At 45.2% G+C, this 16,076-nt stretch overlaps 1 long non-coding RNA gene and 1 pseudogene across 1 annotated transcript; one reads left to right on the top strand and one right to left on the bottom strand.

The window, feature by feature from the left end:
- Window positions 1-1,136: 1,136 nt before the first annotated feature.
- Window positions 1,137-1,976, top strand: LOC127312862 (uncharacterized). The gene is made up of 2 exons (XR_007858624.2): window positions 1,137-1,571; window positions 1,685-1,976. It is a non-coding gene; the product is annotated as an uncharacterized lncRNA (long non-coding RNA).
- Window positions 1,977-4,008: 2,032 nt separating this feature from the next.
- On the bottom strand, window positions 4,009-7,741 carry LOC127312861 (zinc finger BED domain-containing protein RICESLEEPER 2-like; annotated as a pseudogene).
- Window positions 7,742-16,076: the final 8,335 nt, after the last annotated feature.

Raw genomic sequence — 16,076 nt, forward strand, 5'->3', positions numbered from 1 at the left:
AATTTTTGTTGCAGAACATTTTTTTTCAACAATTTTTAATTTTGAAAATTTTCAAATCTGAATAACTATTTTGCTAACAAATGAAAGTTTTCCAAATTTCATTTTTTTTGTAAATTAAATAAAAATGAAAAAGAGAAATCTGGAGAACATGCTTTACCTGGGCCGGCCCGAGCGGACGCAGGAGCTCTGCATGCGTGCGGTAATCCTATATATCGCTCCCTTCACGAAGAGGATCTCCTACTTAGCGCTCGATGCGCATGCTAGCTCACAGACGTCGGAGGAAACCACCTTATGGGCCGACCAACCTAATAACCCCATCATCTTTGTCCTCTACCACACAATTCTCTCGATCGCCTCCGTTCTTCAGGCATTGATTCCCTTGGTCGCCTCCATTCTTCACACGTCGATTCCCCAGCGTCGCCACTGATGATCGTGACCTCCTTCGCCACCAGCGCCCAGCAACACTCCACGTCGTGTTGCCGCCACCGATACACCGTCACCCCCAGCTTCCCTCTAGATCCTCCCACCCACCTTATTTTTGGCATCGTCTACCCAATCCGCACACTAAACCCTAAGTTTTATTTCTCACCTTCAAATTCCCTGTCGCGGCGAACCGTGGCAACGATGGCTATGGTGAGGTGTGCCTCATCTCCGTCCTCTCCTATGGTCACCGCCTGCTTGTGCACCTCATATTCCTCCAATCCGGCCATCTTCCTCCTCTCCAGTGCCGTCACTAGTGGCCATCACATGACTCCCTACATATAGCTACCGAGACGCATTGAGCGTCTAATAGGATTCTCCTTCGCAAATGAGTGTCTATTAGTTCCGAGATCACTCAACCCAAACGGCTCACGAGTGATCAAGTCACGTTGTACGACCTTTTGGGTCTCATCTGGCAGGCAACTGTCTTGGACTATAGAACTGACTTCTGCATTAGTACGTCCAACGCGTGCATGGGTAGTAATCCAGCGCAACATGGGTGCGTGCACTCGCGTGAACCCAACTCACCGCACCGATATATGCAATAGGCAAAAGTCTGAAACAAACCTTTAGTTTATAGACCACGTCTGAATCGAACCCTCACCTTTAAATCCCTGATGTTCGAACCCTCATCTTCCAAATCCCGGTGATCCTGATCCTTTTTCGAGGAAATCTCGTTTGTGTGTTCGGTTTACATTAGGTGGCTTAGGAGGGCAGTTGTAGTAACAGGTGGGCTAGACCAGTCCACTTATCCTTTGCTCTCGTATGTGGGTTGTGGTCTCGTACCTGGTGGGGAATGAAATCATCCGAGGGAGAGAAGGGGATACAGAGAGGCGGCGGCGCCGATGTGGTGGCCATCGGCTGTATCGTCCGCGGAAGGGGCCACCACCGGCGACAAGGTCATCGGAAAGGTCTGCCAGATGGCCTGCAAGGCTGCCAGCAAGGTCCGCAATACCGCCGGCAAGTTCTGCAAGGTCACATGCAAGGCCGATGGCAACGTCTGCAGGTCGCCGGGCCTGGCTGTGCGTTTGCGTCTAGAAGCCATACGCGACTCGGTGGATTCCGTAGAGTGATGCAAACCCAGGAATGAGGTACTATGTGTGCGTGAATGCACAACAAAGCTTGGCATTTTTTCCACGATTTCGATTTCTGTTGGTTACTATTTTCTCTTCTCTAATTGTAAAAAAAAAAACACCTGAAGCAGTGGGTGGCTGTGGCTTCTACATATGGCGTGATGCTCTCTAAGGATGCAGGTGGACGCGTCCGCGGAGTCCGCTGCGCGTGCCGTACGAGCCGCCTAAGCTAATTTACTTGTCCGTGGATTCCGCCTAACCACATGCACCTGCCCGCTGTGTCCGCTGGACAATACGGACATGCCCACCGTACATTAGCTAGCTTACGCATTGTCGCAGCTTCTTTGATTCACTGCACAGTGCACACTAGCTAGCAGACCTATCTTATATATACACGAAATAATTCACACAATATATACTTCAGTGTACATCCTTTTGGCAGACTATAAAGAATAATAATAAATTCTTCAAATATATTTATTTTGTTGCACTTCACTCAGTATCCAGTAGGAAGTAGCTGAATTATTATTTGGTACAGTTTTTCAGAATTTAAAATACATAATCATAATATCACTGTAGCTCCCGAGATGAAACCCGAACTAATGATCAGCTTTAAAAGAAAAATCCAAGCATACTCTCATGGAGTTCATAACTAACATGGCAAAACTGAGCAAAACGAGTGGCTCTCGTGTCGCTCCCCAGGCGACGCGAGGGCGAACCCTTGCGACCGCGCCGCCAGGCCGCCGTTCCTGGCCTCCCCCCCCGCCGCCGCTGCCGCCGGCCTGAGCCGCGGTGGCGGCGGGCCCCTCTGCCGAAGGTGGCGGGGCGGAGTTCCCTCAGCAGGCGGAGGTCGCGCGTGTGGGGCGTTGGCGGCCGGAGATGCGGAAGCCGGGCGGCGGCCCGAGGTCCTCGTCGGTGTGCGCGGTTGTCGGCGAGGAGGAGGAGGCAGCCGGCTTGGTTGGTCGTGAGGAGGCCGGCCCGGCTGGCTTGGAGGAGGCGGACGGGGGATTCTATGGAGTCCTGCGGGTCGCGGGCGGAGGATCTGTGATGCGCGGCGTGCTGGGGCAGTGGATGAGCAGACGGGCGGTCGCGCGGTGTGCGGCACCGGTGGATGGCCTGGCGGCTGGGCAGCTCCGGCTGCACGCACGGATCGGATCTGGGTCCGCTCGGGCCCGATCTGGGCCTCTGCCGGGCTCGTCCTGCAAGTTCATGGAGGTGCTCGTGACCTGGTGGTGGCTGGAAGGAGATGTTTGGCGCCGCTGCTGCAGGTTGCATCCTCCGGAGATGAATGGCACCGACGGGTGTTGCATCCTCCGGAGACGAATGGCGCCGCTGCAGGTGTTGCATCCTTCGTTTCAGTGCGGGGAAGAGGAAGGAGGAATGCTAGCGCACCGGGTGGAGGAGCTGTGCTGTGCGGATGGCTGTGGAGGCAGGGCTTCGCGCTGGCAAGGTCTGCGGGAGATGAATGGCACCACTGGGGTGTTGCATCCTTCCACCGAAGGTGACAGCTACGGGTGTGCGGGTAGCTCATGTCTACGGCTTTCGGCGTTCGTCCTCGAGCTCGTGTTGGTGTTGGTCGGCGTCCCCTCTATGTGGCGTTCCGGCGGCGTCCACGGTGCTCTACGGCGGTGCTCCGTTGGCTTCTGGGTGTGCAGCCCGCTACGCGGCGGCGGCTAGAGGTTGGCCAGGAGGTTGCTGCTAGAAGACGAGCGTTTTCTGGCTGCGGGGCGGGGTGCGTTCGGCGGCTCTCCGGGGGTTGCGATGCGGTGGAAGTAGGTGGTGGTTTGTGCCGGTCCTTGTTGGGCGGGCGCGAGGTCTTGGGACTCTTCGCTGGGCGAAAGCTCTGTCTTGGCGGCCGGCCAGGACCGACGACGGTGACGCCTGTGGGCGCCGCATCCTTCTTGAAGGCGTCGTCGAAGTGGGTGTTTCTTGATCTCCGCCCGGGCTCTCCGGGGGAAACCCTAGATCCCTCGCGGGATCGGGCGTGGGCGGCGCTTTTGTGTTGCTTTGCCTCTTGGGGCCTCGCTTTGGACGTCCACCGGGCAGAGGGACTTGTGGAGGGTTTTGGTGGTTTCGGCAGAGGCGGGTTCGTCTTCGGCCAGGCGGGGCGCGGCCTTGGGGTCGGCGTGGTAGTTGGAGCGGTGGCTCTGGTCTTTCGCCTCCGTTTGTTGCGTTGAGGTGTGGTGTCGACCTGGTTGGTCGTCGACCCGTGTGGAGCGCAGCCTCGGGGCTGGTGTGTGGTGTCGTGTTGTAACGGTTTTTCGGCCAGTTTTCCTTATAAACGGGCCAACTCTTTTCTCCTATATTAATGAAAGGCAAAGCTTTTGCCTCGTTTAAAAAAAAAAAAAAAACTGAGCTTAAAAAAAATTCAAGATGAGTAAGAAAAGTCAGGCAAAAGGTGGCAGCCATAATCTTTCCATAGAAGATAAACAAAGACACTCTTCACTCACTAACATCAGAACAGCTGTACGTGTAGCATGAGAGCATAATCATTATCGATAGTCAGATGATTAACAGTTGAATCCCTGAGGCAGCGACACTTCTGAAGAGGTGAACTGTAAGGCAAGGAAACCTGCTCTGGTCTTCCTCTACTCTCAACTGAAATCCGGGTGTCGCGGCTCGCCGTTTGCTGAATTAGCAGAAATAGTGAAGCAGTATTAGCAGAAATCGGTGAAAAAGTTAGGCATCATGCCACATGAACTGCAACCGTTGCAACAGATCAATGATCCCATATTGCTAAAACAAGTCAACAGCAAGATCAAGAAGACAGTGATGCATAAAACTTGGAAATAATTTAATGTGCGGAAACTAGCTTTCATGTAGTGCTGCATTGAATTTTGCTCACATTCATTCAAAACAATTACAGTATGCCAAGTCATACAGTATCTTATTTGTGAAGCTGAACTGAGATGAGTGGGCTGATTTGGGTTTTCAGTTCCAATGTTTTTCACTAGCAGCAAATGGTATTAATTGAAGAACTGTTTAACTGTAGAAGTGTGTAGATTATCAACGGTACTGAATATTTATGCTGGCTATTACATAATCACGCAACCATTGCAAACTGAATTAGCACAAACCGGTGGATAGCAATTGTTGCAGCATCCAAGTTAAGCTAAAGAGGTTGTCCAAATACATATATTGTCACCAGATGGGAGAAATAGACATGATCTGATAAATACAGTAATAAAACAACATAGCTCTGACTAATACCTTTCACTGTTCCGGAACATGTTCTTCAGGATTAGCTGGCACTGTCACAAGAATCTGGAAATAGCAAATGAGATTACCTGAGGGCAATAATACCTTTCAAATGACAGAAGCTCAATTAAACAGTTTGAACTTGTTACCTGACATTCTTCATCCACATCATCATCAGTGTTGGTTTTTTTGTTGATGTATGAAGGGTCTACAATATTCAAAACAAAGCAGCATTATATTTCCACCAAAAACATTTTACCAATGCAAAAATGACAATAATTTGGTGCCCTAATGTAGTGGAAAACTCACCAGCAGCTCGTAGCCAGTCCTGCAAGCAAATCAAGCCCTCGACCGTACCACTTTTCAGCCTACTCCTATAATCACTAACAACTCTCCCACCAATGCTAAACGCTGATTCAGACGCCACAGTAGACGCTTGCACAGCTAGCAGGTCACGTGCAATACAAGATAGGATAGGAAATTTAGGTGCATTTATTTTCCACCATCCCAAAATGTCGAATACTTTTCTTTTGGGAAATAGATCTTCATTCAAGTACCTATCAAGCTCTGATGCTACCTGTTTCTTTTGCACTTTGAGATGGGCTTCCCAATCAGCCAAAGGATTCTCATCTCCTAGCACTGCATCCGCGTCATCTTCTTCTTCTGAGTTATCAGCAGCAGATTCTCCTATTTGAAGAGAATATTCTTTGAAGATCGTATGCATGACCTCATCCACTTTTGCAATATGATGTTCTGAATCCTTCTTTCCAAAAGCTTGTTCCAGTCTGAACTTAACAAACCCACGCTTGTACCTTGGATCCAAGATAAGAGGTATGCAATTTGCTAAATAGGATTCTTTCCGGTACTTATCAAATTTTTCATGCATTTCATGTACCATTGATGCAATGATAACATTCTTATTCTTGGCTTGTCTATCTAACAACACCTTCACATTCCATATTTCATGAAAATATCTGTTTGATGTAGGGTATTTTGTACCTGACACCACCTTTGTTGCTGCAAAGAAGGTCCGTAATAACTTTCGGAGTTCTTCAGCCAAAGCCCACTCTTTTTCTGAAGGCGCAAATTTAAATTGCTTGTCTTGTTTCCCTAACTCCACAAATGCTTCTTGGTAAGGGAAAACTGACTCAATCATCAAATATGTTGAGTTCCACCTAGATGCAACATCTAATGAGGGCTTCTTGGTACACTCAATTCCTAGCTTCTCAACTCAGAGTCAAAGAGTTCCTCTCGGGCTTGTGAGCTTCTGATGTACTTCACAGATTCCCTGATGCTATCTATTATTCCACCCATCACTCGCAATCCATCTTGAACTATTAGATTGAGCACATGAGCAGCACACCTGATATGGAAAAGGGCACCGCCACCAATCAAGAGATTCCTTTTGGATAGATTATTTCTCAAATCATCCATCATAGAGCCATTGACTGATGCGTTATCCAAGGTAATGATGCATAGCTTGTCTTCAATGTGCCAATACTGGATAGTCTTCAATATCAGATTGTACATTTGAAGATCGTCATGTGGCGACTCCATAAGAGCAAACCTTATTATCCGTTTCTGAAGCTTCCAATTGTTGTCTATGTAGTGGCAAGTAACACAGAGGTATCCAAGTCTCTGAACTGAAGTCCACATGTCAGCTGTGAGGGAGACACGGCAACCAGAAGTGCTGATAATTTGTCTTAAAGATGACCTTTCCTCTCTGAAAGACTCCAAACAATCATCTCTGACGGTTGTTCTACAAACTAGTTTGAATAGAGGGTTCAAGGACTTCACAAACTTCTGGAATCCAGCATATTCTACAATTGAGAATGGGAAATCATGTAGAGCAACCATGTTTGCTAGCTCACGCCTTGATTTATCTTGGTTGAATTCCCATTTATCTAAATCAGAAACTTGAGGTGACGATATAGAGGCAGCCATCTTTGCAAGTACCTGATGCATTCTACTTCTTTCCTTGCACATTCTCAAATGTCTATGGATGTGGTTGGTGCCTGATTTGCGTGAAGCAGCAAATATATCATTGCAGTGCTTGCATTGTCCTTGTACAAGTCTCCCATGTTTGTATATGGGAATCACCTCTTTCCAGACTATGGATTTCAATTTGCGTGGTTTTCGGCTACAACCTAGTTGATTCAAAAATCCGGATCAGCTTCAGTAGGAAAATGGATACAATAAATTGGGACAGATAATATAACATACAAAGCAAAAAATATGTGCTGAACAAATATGCAAACATACCACTATTAGCTTGAGGGGACATTTGTTTCCTTAATGACATCACTTTCGCAATCATAGCCACTGGAGATCTCACCAATCTCATTCCTGCCGTAGCCTTCAACCTCTTATTCTTCTTCGCATCTCTCAACTCTTGCTCTTCGTCAAGCTTCCTCTTTTTCTCATCTCTCATCTCTTGCTCTTCCAAAAGCTTCCTCCTCTTTGCCTTTTTTTCATCCTTCTTGTTCCTCCTCTTTTTACTATTTTTCTTGTCGACACCTGGCTCATCAACATTGCCTAGCAAGTGACCATCCCCATCCTTGTCTTCATTGGATGCCAACTGGTGCTCCACGGCTTCACTCAGCTGCTACACAAACATTAACAGTAATGAACACAAATTATAAGACTAGCTCACTAGTACTAGAAAGGTACACAAAATATAATCCACAGCTCTATGATAGGTTACCTGAGGGCAAGTAATTGGGCTGGGCGCAAGAACATCCTCATTCTTAATGATGCTATCAGGTTGAAAAACGCACTCGCCAACATCAACCTTGTGGCAAGGGAAGTAAACCACTGATCCCGGATAGATCAGCTCCCCTTCCTTTAAGGGGCATACATCGATGACATCTTTGTCTGAGTCGTACAAGACGATGCGATTCACGTCGGCTCGCAGGATCATCAAGCCCTTGCGTGTCGGCTTCTTACGGCAGATGAGTAATGTGGTGTAGGAAACACACCACCTCTTGGGTAACGCCTATTTAGAAAATTATGTAAATGTTACCAGGATCTAAGAAAAATATTGTTTGGAGGCGGCGTAAGAGAGTAACCAGTATTGCAAACTGCACTAAATTCTTACCAGTATTGCAAACTAAGCAAAGAGATAAAAGGCAAGCCATTATATTATAACAGCTGATAAAAAACATACAGAACTCAGTATACAAGGAAGTAATATAAGGAGTGCTCGACCCGACAAGAAAAAGATAGGATTTAATGACTTACCACTAAGCTAATGAAAGTCGAACAATTTGCAAATGTACTTTCTAACACTCATATGCAAGAAGATGGTACAGAATTGTAAAACAAATAACCCTCATATGTACTGGAATGCAGGGACGAGGATTCATCAGCTAGGTTGTACGAGTAGTAGGTACTTGGGCAGGTAGATTGTACTAGAGTTAAACTAAAATGGTACTGTAGGTACCAAACAAGAGAAGAGAAGCGAATCAGGGCACTTAACACCTTCGTGTAACTTAAGGCTTATGATGATTATCCAAAGCTGCAACCTACTCAACAAATGTTCCCGAATGCTAACAGGTACTACTGGTATATAAAATCGAAGGAAACAACAGAGCAGCACACAGCGTGTTTATGGACTCCTTCCGTTCATAAGGCAAGCTTCCTTCCGTTCGTTTCCACTCAAGCCAAGAAACAGTACAATAGATCAGACAACACAGAGCAAACATGACTTCAAATTTGTTACCTGGGAGCCTGTCGGCATCTTCTCCTCTTCCAGCCCCGCCGTCTTCGACATCTCCTCCTTCCCCGCCACCCCTAGCATCTCCTCCTCCTTCCCCACCGCCCTTTGCATCTCCTCCTCCTTCCCCGATATCTCCTCCTCCTTCCCCGCCGCCCTTTGCATCTCCTCATCCTCCTCCATCGGCAGGTGGCGACGGGAACACCGCCGGCCGGCTGAGGTGCAGTCTGAGGAGGGGGGCAAGAGATGTGAGAAGGCGCCGGCGGCGCAGGAGATAGCGTTACGGGGAAACGGCAAGACGGAAGACCTTCTCGAGTTCTCGTCTTCGCTATGGAGGAGATAGCGGTGCGGGCCAGGCGGGCCAAGCAGGCTACCTGCTAATTATTTGCAAGGCCCGCATAAGCAAAGAAGGTGGTCCACGACGCCACTAATCGTTTTTTTCGTGGCGCGGCCAAATGGGCCTGTGGAAGCCTGCGTCCATCTGCATCCGGATGCTCAGCCTAGCCAATTTCTACGGGCTTTGCTGTTGATATGCCAGACAAGGTTTGCAAGATGGAGGATAGACACGACATTGCTCAGTACCCAGTGGTGGTCACTGAAAGCTTTGTGCAAGGAGCTGGTGTATATACTGGCCATATTTACATTAGGTTACACTACTACTGACAATCTTATGGCAATGCAACAACAAGAGCAGGGAATTGTAATTTTAAGAATATGACAATGTAAAAGCATGATCAGTACCCTTTCTCGTCACTAACTTCATCATAACAAAAGTCTTCTGAACCCAAGTCATATTCCGCCTCTATGTTTTGTTATTCTATCACTTCTTCAACATTTGCCATTAGATCAATTGGAACCGCACTTGAAGCTTCACTTTCCACAAACCTCTGAGAGTCTCTCAGTTTTTTCTTGTACTTCTTTACAAACTTTCTGAGCAGCACTGTTTCATCATTTTCGCGACTGTCATCTGAACATGGCACATAATCTAAATCTTCCGACTCATTGTCAGATTCTTGATCCTTTGCAACTTCACCTCTCCAACTCCGATCACCCAATTACACCCTTGCAGAACTTGTTTGTGCATATCTTTGATTGCCCCATGGTGTGGTTGGATTAAACACTTGACAGCGTCCAGTCATAGCACCTTGTGAGCTATGTCCCTATTCAAACATGTCTCTTCTCTGATATTTTGTTTGATGTTGAGCTTGGGTTCATGTTTTGCTTCGACGGACTACTAATGACTGTCTTCAGAACTCCTATATTATTAGGACCGAGAATGTTATCTTCTGTAATAATATTCTTCCCACCAAAAATAATGCTAGCCATTAGTTGTAAGAACAGCTTCAGGCTCTAAGATATCACTGTCTCCATTCTCTTCTTCACTTCCTATTTCATCTTCGAAGTCACTCCCACTTTTCTCACTGCCTTCTTCTTCATCCTCCTCACCATGATACTTAACAAACACTTAGGCCACTCCACCATCTGTGTATTGTGACATTTTTCTTGCAGGCAATGTCATCAATCAGAAACAACACAAAATTATCCAGTTCTTTACCAGGAAGCAAAAAATAGTACTTCATCGATGCCTTTACATTGTGAGGAGGCTATGTTGTCTCTGTAGGGATTCGTTGCATAGAAAACAAAAAATTTCCTACCGCGAGAACGCAATCCAAGCCAAGATGCAATCTAGAAGACGGTAGCAACGAGGGGATGATCGAGACTCACCCTTGAAGATTTCCAAAGCCTATAAGAGTAGGCTCTTATTGTTGCGGTAGACGATCACTTGCCGCTTGCAAAAGCGCGTAGAAGATCTTGATCACGGTGCCACAATCGGGCAGCACCTCCGTACTCGGTCACACATTCGGTGTTGATGAAGATGACGTCCTTCTCCCCGTTCCAGCGGGCAGCGGAAGTAGTAGATCCTCCTCGGAATCCCGGCAGCACGACGGCGTGGTGGCGGTGGTGGTGGAGATCTCCGACAGAGCTTCGCCTAAGCTATGTGGGAGAGAGAAGTAGGAGGGAACCGCTAGGGTTTGGGAGAGGGGCGCCGGCTAGGGCAGCCTTGAGGGGTGCGGCCATGGTGGTGTTGTGGTGGCCGGCCAGCCCCTCTCCTGCCCTCTTTATATAGGTGGAAGCCCCAAGGTTTAGGTCAAAGTGTCCGAATAAGACCCCAACAAAAACCTTCCAAGTAACCAAACCTAGGGGGAGTGGGACTCCCCCCTTTCCTTGGTGGGGTGGCCGGCCACCATGGTGGGGAGTCCACTTGGGACTCCTCCTCCCTTAGGCTGGCCGGCCAAGGTGGGTGGAGTCCCTCACCTTCCATCCTTATTTCTTCCGGACTCTTCTAGAACCTTCCAGAGAAAATACCGGATCATTTTCAAACCTAGAAAATGACTTCCTATATATGAATCTTATTCTCCGGACCATTCCGAAACTCCTCGTGATGTCCTGGATCCCATCCGAGACTCCGAACAAAACTTCGAACTCCATTCCATATTCCATATCTACTTAAACGACATCAAACCTTAAGTGTGTCACCCTACGGTTCGCGAACTATGTAGACATGGTTGAGACTTCTCTCCGACCAATAACCAATAGCGGGATCTGGAGATCCATAATGGCTCCCACATATTCAACGATGACTTAGTGATCGAATGAACCATTCACATATGATACCAATTCCCTTTGTCACGCGATATTTTACTTGTCCGAGGTTTGATCATCGGTATCACTCTATACCTTGTTCAACCTCGTCTCCTGACAAGTACTCTTTACTCGTACCGTGGTATGTGGTCTCTTATGAACTTATTCATATGCTTGCAAGACATTAGACGACATTCCACCGAGAGGGCCCAGAGTATATCTATCTGTCATTGGGATGGACAAATCCCATTGTTGATCCATATGCCTCAACTCATACTTTCCGGATACTTAATCCCACCTTTATAACCACCCATTTACGCAGTGGCGTTTGATGTAATCAAAGTACCTTTCCGGTATAAGTGATTTACATGATCTCATGGTCGAAAGGACTATGTAACTATGTATCGAAAGTTTATAGCAAATAACTTAATGACGTGATCTTATGCTACGCTTAATTGGGTGTGTCCATTACATCATTCATATAATGACATAACCTTGTTATTAATAACATCCAATGTTCATGATCACGAAACCATGATCATCTATTAATCAACAAGCTAGTTATACAAGAGGCTTACTAGGGACTCCTTGTTGTTCACATAACACACATGTATCAATGTTTCGGTTAATACAATTATAGCATGGTATGTAAACATTATCATAAACACAAAGATATATAATAACCATTTATTATTGCCTCTTGGGCATATCTCCAACAGTCTCCCACTTGCACTAGAGTCAATAATCTAGTTTACATTTGTAAAGATATAACACCTTGGCCTTTCGGTGCTTTATCATGTTTTGCTCACGTGAGAGGTTTTAGTCAATGAACCTGACATGCTCAGAACCGTATGTATTTTGTAATTCATTTGCGTCTCAACGCATCACTCATTTCCAAATGAGTCGGCATTAAATATGTTTGGTCTTCTGGTGGAACCTTAATTCCGCGGTCTGAAATATGTCACTAATATTGTCACACACAATATAGCTTCAAAGTTCTGACTCTGTCGGAACTACACCAAGTTCTCAAAGAACCTCTTGACTTTAACATCCTTTGTCATTGTTAAAACAATGACATACTCTGCCTTCTTTTGTAGAATCCGTCACAATATTTAGAACTCTTCTAAATCTAGCATAGACAACTTCTAGCTCATTATGCTACCTTTTAAACAACACTTAGTTTAATTTGAGATTGAAATTTTATTTTCATATGTGACAAAACAAATGTCGGTGCAACACCTTACAGCGATTTGTTTTGTCATTTGTCCATACAAAACTATATATATATATCCTTGGTTCTTCTCAAGTACTCAAGAATATTCTTACTGTTTTTTAATGATCATCACATGAATCATTCTGGTACATGCTCATAACATTTTTAAGAGCACATGACATCTGATTGTGTACATATTATTTGTGATCTATAATCACTCATGTGTTTTTACTCATTGAGTGTCAGATACACTCAATTCTTGTTAAAACTTCACATGACAGGAACATTTTCTTAATATTTCTATATTGAACTACTTCAATATCCATTATATGTACTTTGACTCAAACTTATTATGTGTTTCAATCTATCTTCATAGATCTTGACACTAAATATATTTCAGTCCATATCCTTTCATTGAAGTTAATTTCTCAATGAAACCTTTTAATCAAGTATATAATTACATCATTTATAACCAACTATATGTTATCTACATAAAGTATTATAAATATGTCTCAGCGCTCCCACTTAATTTCTTGCAAATGCAAGCCTCTTCATCGCCTCTGATGAAATCAAAAACTCTTTGATTATTTCATCTGGTGAAGATTCCAACTCCGCGATACTTACTTCATCCAATTGAAGTTCGTATACCTATCTAGTATTCCATGGACTAGCAAAACTCTAGGTTGTATCTTGTATACACTGATGACCCACAAGTATAGGGGATCGCAACAGTCTTCGAGGGAAGTAAAACCCAATTTATTGATTCGACACAAGGGGAGACAAAGAACACTTGGAAGCCTTAACAGCGGAGTTGTCAATTCAGCTGCACCTGGAAACAGACTTGCTCGCAAGAGTTTATCAGTAGTAACAGTTTTATAGCAGTAGCAGTAGTGAAATAACAGCAGTAGAGTAACACAGACAGCAGTAGTGATTATAGTAAACAGCAGGATTAAAATACTGTAGGCACGGGGACGGATGAACGGGCGTTGCATGGATGAGAGAAACTCATGTAACAATCATAGCAGGGCATTTGCAGATAATAATAAAACGGTGTCCAAGTACAAAGCAATCAATAGGCATGTGTTCCATATATAGTCGTACGTGCTCGCAATGAGAAACTTGCACAACATCTTTTGTCCTACCAGCCGGTGGCAGCCGGGCCTCAAGGGAAACTACTGGATATTAAGGTACTCCTTTTAATAGAGTACCGGAGCAAAGCATTAACACTCCGTGAACACATGTGATCCTCACATCACTACCATCCCCTCCGGTTGTCCCGATTTCTGTCACTTCGGGGCCATTGGTTCCGGACAGCGACATGTGTATACAACTTGCAGGTAAGATCAATAAACAATGAATATCATGATGAAACAATAACATGTTCAGATCTGAGATCATGGCACTCGGGCCCTAGTGACAAGCATTAAGCATAACAAGTTGCAACAATATCATCAAAGTACCAATTACGGACACTAGGCACTATGCCCTAACAATCTTATGCTATTACATGACCAATCTCATCCAATCCCTACCATCCCCTTCGGCCTACAGCGGGGGAATTACTCACACATGGATGGGGGAAACATGGCTGGTTGATGTAGAGGCGTTGGCGGTGATGGCGGCGATGATCTCCTCCAGTTCCCCGTCCCGGCGGAGTGCCAGAACGGAGACTTCTGGCTCCCGCGACGGAGTTTCGCGATGTGGCGGCGTTCTGGAGGGTTTCTGGCGACTTCGACTTCTCTCCGTGCGTTTTTAGGTCGAGGCCGATAAATAGTCTGAAGGAGGGCGTCGGAGGCCGGCCGAGGGGGCCACACCACATGGCCGCGCGGGACCCCCTGGGCCGCGCCGCCCTATGGTGTGGGGCCCTCGGGCCTCCACCTGACTTGTCCTTCTGGCTCCGTTAGTTTTCTGGGAAAATAGGGCCTTCTGCATAAATTCCGAGGATTTTCCCGAAAGTTGGATTTCTGCACAAAAACGAGACACCAGAACAGTTCTGCTGAAAACAGCGTTAGTCCGTGTTAGTTGCATCCAAAATACACAAATTAGAGGCAAAACAATAGCAAAAGTGTTCGGGAAAGTAGATACGTTTTGGACGTATCAACTCCCCCAAGCTTAGCTTATTGCTTGTCCTCAAGCAATTCAGTTAACAACTGAGCGATAAAAGAACTTTCACGAACACATTTGCTCATATGATGTATATATTCTCATGCTATGGCTAATACTTAAGCAGTTCATAATGAGATACATGCAAATAAGATCATCTAACAGCTATATCAATCATGGAGAGGTACCAACAATTAATAATAAGCATCATGAATCATGTATATAAGCAGGATTGCAATGTTCATAAGAGAGTATGATAAAGTGGTATCTCGCTTGCCTGTATTTGATTGGCAAAACATAAATGCCCAGGCACCTCTGGAGTTCATAGAAAGACTAGAAGTAGTGATTGTCAAAGATAAAAGCATCAAAGTTATACCACAATCAATCATATTTTGAGACAAGCATATTATACTAAGAATGACAGTTGTGCTCTCAAGATAGTGCTCAAAGAAATAATGGAGACACAACATAAAAGTAAAAGATTGACCCTTCGCAGAGGGAAGCAGGGATTAACATGCGCTAGAGCTTTTCATTTTTGAAATCAGGAGTAAAATTATTTTGAGAGGTGTTTGTTGTTGTCAACAAATGGTAATGGGTACACCAACTACCTCGCCAACCGGACTTTCAAGAGCGGCTCCCATGAATTATTGCATATTTATTTGGCACTCCTTCCAACCTTTCTTACACAAACCATGGCTAACCGAATCCTCGGGTGCCTACCAACAATCACATGCCATGAAGGAGTGCCTTTCTATTTTAGTTTTATTATGATGATGACACTCCCCCCAACCTTTGCTTACACAAGCCATGGCTAACCGAATCCTTCGGGTGCCGTCCAACAATCACAAACCATGGAGGAGTGTCTATTAAGTTAATTAATTTGGGACTGGGAATCCCATTGCCAGCTCTTTTTGCAAAATTATTGGATAAGCGGATGTGCCACTAGTCCATGTGAGAGTCCGTCAAAAGTAAATGACAAGATTGAAAGCTAAACACCACATACTTCCTCATGAGCTATGAAACATAAACACAAATTGAGAAGCATTTTGAAGGTTTTAAAGGTAGCGCATGAGAATTTACTTGGAATGGTTTGAAATGCCATGCATAGGTATTTATGGTGGACACTTTGGAACAACTTGGTTTTCAGGTGTTTGGAAGCACGAGCAGCGTTCCCGCTCAGTACAAGTGAAGGCTAGCAATAGACTAGGGAGCGACAAATCAAGAGAGCAAGAATCGTCATAATCATGCTTGCGGCAAAATAAATTAACGGAGGCATAAAAGTGATACAAGAACTCTGAAGCAATATAGATCATCGAGGCTTAATTGACTTTTTGTTCAGTCATATGCATGCGTGAGCATGTGCCAAGTCGATATAAACGAATTATTCAGAGGAGGATACCACAATGCCATACTTACTTATGAATAAAACAATGCAAGCAAACATCCATGACATGCTACTCATATTAATAAATTGGAGCTAATCATGAGAGATCATAAACTTCTAGACTTTCTCAAATAACATATACCTCACATGAACCAACTAAGCATGCTCACATGGATGAGTATATGTACAAAAATGAAAACAAATAGAGTTCATACCAGCCTCTCACCACAATCCAATTGTCGTAGATCGTCATTATTGCCTTTTCAC

Source organism: Lolium perenne, chromosome 7 (assembly GCF_019359855.2).
Source record: "Lolium perenne isolate Kyuss_39 chromosome 7, Kyuss_2.0, whole genome shotgun sequence".
Classification (NCBI taxonomy): Eukaryota; Viridiplantae; Streptophyta; class Magnoliopsida; order Poales; family Poaceae; genus Lolium; species Lolium perenne.